Source organism: Silurus aristotelis (assembly GCF_946808225.1).
Source record: "Silurus aristotelis genome assembly, chromosome: 22".
Lineage (NCBI taxonomy): Eukaryota > Metazoa > Chordata > Actinopteri > Siluriformes > Siluridae > Silurus > Silurus aristotelis.
Genome location: NC_139595.1, coordinates 4257788 through 4266037, shown reverse-complemented (window position 1 = coordinate 4266037; position 8250 = coordinate 4257788).

The window sequence follows — 8250 nt, the reverse complement described above, 5'->3', positions numbered from 1 at the left end:
TTATTAAAGTGACAACCAGCATGATTTTTTTTTCAAATGATTCAGCAATGGACTTTTGCCGAACAATTCATTCTCTTTTTTCTCTCATTTATTTTATATTTGGAACGGCAGAAAAGCAAAAGCCCCGTACACTCATACGGTCAATTTTCAGAATGACTAGTCAGGTGATCTGTGTACTTTGCAGGCTTTGCTTGTAGCTTTGCAGCCTTTATGAGCAAATCGAGCTTTCTCATGTTGAACTCTTAGCTCTACTTTTTTGCCAATATGATGCCAATATGGCTGCTCATCGAAATTACATGCTCAGTCCTGGTTTGACCTGCCATAAGCTTTGCCCTCCTTCACTTAAACCTTTTTTTTTTTTTTTTTTTTTACATTTCAATTTAATTTATTATGGTTGGAGCTTTATTCTGAAATATACTTGCTAAACATGGCAGTCTCTAAAAGCTTTAACTGAGAAGTCATCTGCTTAGCCTTGGAGACAGAGTTAAAAAAAATCCATACACTTGGACATTTTGACAGTTGTCTTCATGCCAAGATCTGCTCATTGGCCAGTCTGAGGCCTGCTTTCTCTGCATTTTGGTAAACCCTGACTTCTGTGGAACATTCCCGTAAACCCTGTGGCCCTGTGGCCTCTCATTTGTGCCCAACATCAACCAATCATATTTCAGACAGCAGGGGACAACCAACCATCACCCTTCAAACGTTGCTTCTCAATGCTGAGGAAGACGTTTTTGAAATGACTCAGAAAAGTGTGGAAAATGTTGTTCAAAAATGCACAGACCTTCTTTCTTTATTGTATAGAACAATTCCACAACATCAGGTGCCTAATATAAATGAACAAACAAAATCTGTCTGTCTGTCTGTCTGTCTGTCTGTCTGTCTGTCTGTCTGTCTGTCTGTCTGTCTGTCTATCTATCTATCTATCTATCTATCTATCTATCTATCTATCTATCTATCTATCTATCTATCTAAAATATTGTTACTTTATTTTATTTGTATTATTTATTTATTCATTTATTACATTTGAATGTGATAGTGAATGTAAAACATAGTGATGATTTGCCCTTTATATTTAATTTTGTTGTGCAGAGAGAAAAAGCGAGACAATATTTATTGATTTATTTATTTTTAAATGAGTTATTATTTATTCATTTATCTATTAGTTAGTTAGCTAGTTAGCTAGTTTATTTATTTATTTTAAATTAGTTTTTTATTTATAATATTTTTGATTCGTTGCTTTTTATTTTGTTTATTTCATTGTGTTGTAAAGTGAGAACAAACGCTAATATTTATTTATTACTTTGTTTGATGAAAATTCAATATTTATGCATTTCATTTCTTTATTTATTTACATTATATTTATTTATAAAACAAATTAAATGATTTTATTTTATTTTTCACTTATTTAGATTGTTGACTTTTATATTTTATTTTATGAAAATAGCTATTGTTTATTTGTTTGTTTATTTATTTGTTTTGAATGATATATTTTTAGTTCTTATATTATTTAATTTAAAATGTCTTTTTATTCATTTTAATTAATTAATTATTCATTTATTTTAAATTCGGTTTTTAAATGTATTTTATTCAATTATTCGTTTTAATAAATTATTTATTTATTTTAATTGATTTAACTTTTGATTGATTATTTTATTCGTTTATTCATTTCTATTTTTGTAATTTTGTTGTTAAGAGAGAGTGAAAGCGAGAGCACGTCGTTCATGCAGTTTGAGTCAACCTGTGTATTTTCTGCGTGTATCAGGTGCTGGTGATAAATGCAGCTTGATTGATAAGTATTTGAAAATGGTTTAATAATGTGTAAGTGAATATACTGTGATTACTAAACAGTTCATTCTGCTGACACAGTGTACAAACTGTGTACAAAGTTCCACAGTGACTAATAGCATGTTTTCATTTATTATCAACATGATTGTTTTCTAGTTCGAATTGAAATTCTGTGGCCTCAAGGATGTGTAACTATGTATGTGTATATACTTGTGGTTTAGAAGAGTGTGTGGCACATCTGAAACTGGTGGTTGTATGGGTGACTGTGTGGTAAGGGGGGGACTTTTGCTTCTGCACCTACGCAAAGCTCGATTCATAGCAGATGGCTCTTGCACTTCGCACTATTGCACTACTTTCCTAGTCTCAAAATTGATTACTGTTCCCGCTATTAATAACAGTGGCAGTGTTCAGTGCCAGTGCAAGTTTTATTACAAAAAAAGCCTAAAAAATCTATCTCTTTTTTTCTGGATAGATATAAATAGGATCCTGAGCTAAAATTAGGCTACCTGTTATGCTATTAAAAATGATCAAATAAAAAAAATTGAATAAAAACCTCCCAAAAAAGTTGTAGGCTGATTTATCGTAAGTTGTAATCTAGTGTACCAGTGTAGATTTATTAATTAATAAAGACCCAAAGCACTTTTGTACGTTGCTCTGGACACGGGCGACTGCTAAATGCCACAAATGTAAATGTAAATGATTAGCCAGATTCGCTAGCCACAGCTGCCATTTTCATGCTTAGAGGCGCATTACTGTGAACAAGTTTTAGGCAGGTGTAAAGAAATGTTGTAATGTAAGAATGCTTCAAAATATTTTTTCATTGTTTATTTATTTATTTTTTATCAATTAAAAAAATGTCACAGTAATGACACATGGCAAGATTGCTCACAGCATCATGATACTGCGTCAGAAGAAGCGCAAAGACATAGGCAATGTTGACGATCGTAGATGCAGTGGTCGGCCAAAGAAACTTAATTAAGCAGATGAAAGACACATCATGCTTACTTCTCTATGACATCAGAAAACGTCCAGCTGTGCCATTAGGAAAGAACTAGCAGAAACCAGTACACCCAAGTTGTCTTAATGGAGGAATTGTGGCCAAAAAGCCATCCCTCCATTGTGAGAGACAAGGCTCTGGAAACAATTATACATGAAAAACATAAAAACTGGGGTGCAAAAAATGGCAGCAGGTGCTCTGGACTGATGAGTCAAAATCTGAAATATTTGGCTGTAGCAAGAGGCAGTTTGTTCACCGAAGGGCTGGAGATCAGTACAATAATGAGTGTCTGCAGGCAATGGTGAAACGTGGTGAAGGTTTTGGGGCTGCATTTTTGAAAATAGAGTTGGAGATTTGGTCAGGATTAATAGTGTCGCACTTCAAGCACATACTTATCTACCATGCAACACAATCAGGGAGGTGTCTATTTGGCCCCAAATTTATTTTGCAGCAGGATACCGACCCCAAACATACAGCCAACGTCATTAAGTGTAGAGAAGAACAAGGAGTCCCTGGAAGTAAAGGTTTTTGGCACTTACAGAGTACAGATCTAAATATTATCAAATCAGTCTGGGTTTACATGCAGAGACAGAAGGATTTGAAGCAGCCTACATCCAAAGAAGATCTTTGGTTAGTTCTCCAAGATGTTTGGAACAACCTACCTGTCGAATTCCTTCAAAAACTGTGTGCAAGTCAAGTCAAGTTTATTTCTATTTCTATTATTTCACAATAGACATTGGCAGAAATTAACAGGTAATGTAAATGGTGTGCATTTATCCCTGATTATCAGCCATGGAGACTGTGGCAAGTAAAAACTCCCTCAGATGTTATGAGGAAGAAACCTCAAGAGGAACCAGACTCAAAAGGAGAACCTATCCCCATTTGGGTGACATCAAGACTGTGATTATAGTCTTTAAACAATACAGAACACTGGAGAGTGAGAACTAACATGAGTACTGGAGATTATGAGTAATGTTCTTTCTACAGTCTTTAAGTCATTGTGGTTATAAAACTAGGAACTACTGAGGAACTCAAAAATTAGCTCAACATTTGCAATCATCACAGATCCAACACCAGCTTCTCCATGGCAGAGCCTTTAAACACTCAAGGAGGTCCAATGTCCAAAATCCACATAAAATGGGATCCAATTGGCACTGGTACGTCTCTAGATGGTTCGGGATGTTTTCGGGGTCGGCATATACTTCTTTAAAGGTCCACAATCTTCATAAGGTGGGATGTGACTGGGGCTGGAGCAACCTCAGGATGCCTCGGGATGGGGAGAGAAAGAGAAGCAGTGGAGAGGAATTAGCGTAGCTGCTGTTCATGATATTAACAGCACAAGTTGATAATGTGCATGTGATCAGATGTTCTGGAGCACAAGGATATGATGTGATGTTTGTTATGTGTAAACTTTGCTAAAAAGATATGTTTTTAATCAAGTGTGCCTTAGAAGTATTGATGCTATTTTGCAGGCCGAGGGTGGTGGTGATTTGGATTTTTGTTCACTCACTTTGCATTTTCTTAAAAGATAAAAATAAACCATACACATACTTGATTTTTTGAAAGGATTCTTATTTTGCAGCATTTTTCCACTCCAGATTAAAACTTTTGCACAGTCACTATACTAAATCTGGGTTTGCTAGCATGCTAGCTGACACCTGCATAGCTTCCTACCAAATGTAGTTTAGCTCTTTCAGTGGATTCAGCTCATAATTAAGGGAAAATAACTGAGTGAAACAAATAAAGTAGTAAATGTTTCTGCTTTCATATTTGCCCTGTGCCTGCAAACTCAAAACACGAGTCTCAGAACGTGTCTTAGAACGCGTTTTTTACGGGGGTTCCCCTGTCCATTTATTATGATTAATGCCTCAGTGCCAGCATGTGAGCTCACAGCACTACAGCAGAGCTGCTCCCAGCTGAGGGCTGTATCAGGGAACGCGTTGCGCTCGTGGTGATTTAGATGATGAAGAAAATAATCCGGCTCGAGCTGTTTCAGCGCGACCATCTGTAAAACATCACCAGTGATGCAGTCCGGCTGGAAGCTCTCCTAAGACCTTATACACACATACGCACACACACAGCTGTTCGGGTCTCCCCCTTTTTTGTTGCCATAGTTTTCTTTTCCCCACCTAAAAACAAAGCTCATGACATTCCTATCACATCATTGCTCTTCTGCATGTGCGCCGTGTTTACAGTCGCACTGTTTTCTTTCCAGTTCGGTTGTTTTTCATTCGGTTTCAATATCTTCAGCGTTTTTTTTGTGTTTTTTTCTTTTGTTCTCAATTTTTACTCGCCTAGTAGAACTTTGCATATTGAACTCAACAACCTCCAGCTAAACTTGCTGTTCAAAGCTCTACAATTATTCATCTTAAAGCTGATGGTTGATAGTAACTACAAAGAACAATAAGAGTTATGAAAAAATTTTAAAAAGTGTGACCACCGTACGGACCAAGTGAGGTTACGTGGTCAAAAGTGAAGCATGACTGATCAGAAGCCACCACAGCCACCACGATGGCAAATATGGCAGAATATACCGTATATCATTAAGAACAACTGCTTTGAAAATCTCACCTTTCAGGCAACACACCGTTTTTTTTCTCAGTTCTGATGGTCCAGATGCTGTTGATTCATTTCCTGTCCCAGAAGCTTGGGCAAAAAATTTCCGGCTAGAATTCCAGGCACAGGTTCGTATTTGTTCTGATGTAACAGTAACAGCTTGTTCACAAGAACTACAGGACACATCACATAAAACTGAAGCTTACATGTTGACTGGACATCTCTAGACCAGGAGTCTTGATTCTTAGTGCGTTGGAACATACAAGAGTGATAGACCAGCTTTTTTTTTTTTTGTATTTGTTTTGTTTTATTGAAAAAAAGTGAAAGAAAGTGGTGAGAATGTGGTGAGGGAACTACTGCTCCAAGTCCAAGTACCTACAAACAGTCTAACAATACATGTTCATTATTACTTAAAAAAACGATCTAAATACTAGATGTTGTGACAGTGTGATGGTCACATCACCCAGTGGATTGATCTTTTTTTTTATAACTGCATGCAAGTATTTTATTTCTTCCATATTAAATCCTGGTAAATCATCAGCATGCTGTATACGCACCTAATAAAACACTCACTCCACATCTGGTGTCTTATTCCGAATCTAGGATGCGAATTCTATAATCCCAGTTGTGGCGTGTTGGAGTGAGCTGCAGTTGAAAATGCCTGGGGGCCGCACTATCATTTTTCACATTCTGTCATAAAAAATATCCTGATGTGACTCATGACTGAACGAGGATTGTTTTTTTCATTTTTTTTTATCAAATCTGAAACGTTTTTCACCTCATTCGATTTGACTAATGCTTGCCAGCTGCTAAAAGTTGGAAAATAATAAAAGTAATACTTTTCTATCCTCTGTGTATATGTATGTGTGTGTGTGTGTGTGTGTGTGTGTGTGTGTGTGTGTGTGTGTGTGTGTGTGTGTGTTCGTGTTTGTGTGGCAACACTGAGAGTAGTGGATTACAGCTAGCGTGTTTTGTGGTTTAACGTTGGCTGTTTCACACTCATATCATACTTTCATAAGTGCCTGTCAAAGGAAGCAGCAGAGAAAGTGTGTATGTGTGTGCAAAGCAGCTGCAAGGCACATACAGGAACACATACACACTACCTTTGTCTTACGCATGCCTCGTTCTCTTTTTCTGTCTGTGTTAGTTACTGAAATGGTGTGAAAGATGACAGGCAGTTTCTGAGAGATTAAGAAAAAAAAGCCTGATAACTGAAACTGTACATTTAACATGTCACGAATGAAGAGTCTTCATCGGCTTGACGTTTAATCTGAGATCCGGATATCAAAGTTTCAAGAAAGAACTTTCAGAAAGCCGAATTAATTTGCATCGAGCGTTTAAAATATTCCAGGAACTCATCCCTTTTTTTTTGTCTAACACTCATTTTTACTTGTGATACAAAAGGTGTGAGAAAAGAGTTTCTCTGTTTTCTCATGTATCATGCCGTAAGACTGTGTGAAGAACATATTTATATTGATAAAGAACATATTTATTTTTTAATCACCACGTTATCTGTGTAAAGCTGCTTCGATACAATGTTCATTGTTAAAAGCGCTATTCAAATAAAAAATACATTGAATTGACAGTGTGTGATTAGCGTGTGTAGGTGGAATGATGGAATGGAGCAACCAAGGTCACGGCAACAAAATGTTTTCACAGTGTGCAAAATGCGCTACAGAGGAAAAAAAGGCCACAATTCTCAGAGGCCTATAAATGCTCTGGTGCAAAAAAAAAAAAAAAGAAAGTAACGCGAGGTGGCCCTGTTTCTCGGCCCGGACCCCATCATCAGGGCGGCCATTTTTAGAGCGTGCCGGAAACTTCTAGTTTGGGTGTGCCACCTCGCCAGAAGCCCACTAATGATGGGTTGGTGGGGTAATGCTCTAATGCTGCAAATGCGAACGTTTAGAGAAGGAGTGCTATCTTTAAGATGGAAAAGAAAGACGAATCCTTCTCCCGAGTGTGTGTTACACAGACTCTTAATTTCTGCCTCCGTCTGCGACCACCAAGTGAGTGAGAAAGAGAGAGTGGGGCTAAAGTGGGCTGCTCCTGCTCTAAATACCCTGCCACCCACTCAGAGATAAATAAAATAACATCCTGCATGAGTGTATGTTTAATTATGTCCCCTGTCATAACTTTATATGGCTATTCATAATATTATGAGAAGTTTTTCCGACATGCTTGAGGTTACAGCGTGTAGGCCGCAGGGTTGATGAATGAATGAACGAACGAACAAATGAATGAATGAAAGAATAAACGAATGGATAAGAGAATGAATAAAGATACCGTCACTCATGGAGGCAGGAACCTGTATGTCTAATATATACATTTTTATTGGTTATAGATTTTTTTTTTTTAAAACCTGTCTAAACCTTCTATTAACAGTTAAATGCAAAAGTTTGCATACCCTTAGGAAAAAATGAAGAAGCCAAATACAGTGTGTTGGGTTTCACAGGTGTGCTTTTTTATGACATGTACAGGCACTAAAAGATGTGTTGAGATATTTATAGTGAACACTGTACTGTTATTACTGTGTTAAGATATTAATAGTGAATACTATATATATTTAAAGAAATCATCAGGGCAAAAGCTACTATCGCCTTTTCTGAATGTGCAGAACTTAGACTTCATAACCAACTTTTAAATCATCTGGGGTGCTGGATTCAGTCTGAACTGCCTTCTTCAAAACATACTCTGTTAAAATGCCCCTATTGGTTGAGATTCACCTTGATATAAAAGATAAAAACATAGAGGAGGTAGCTTAGTTAGAGCATTGGACTTTGGATCCAAGGGCCATAAATTCAAATCCCAGCCACACCAAGCTGCCACTCCTGGGCCCCAAAGCAAGGCCCTTAACCCCTTAGCTGCTCAGTTGCATGAATGAGATAAATATAAGTCACTCTGTATAAGGATGT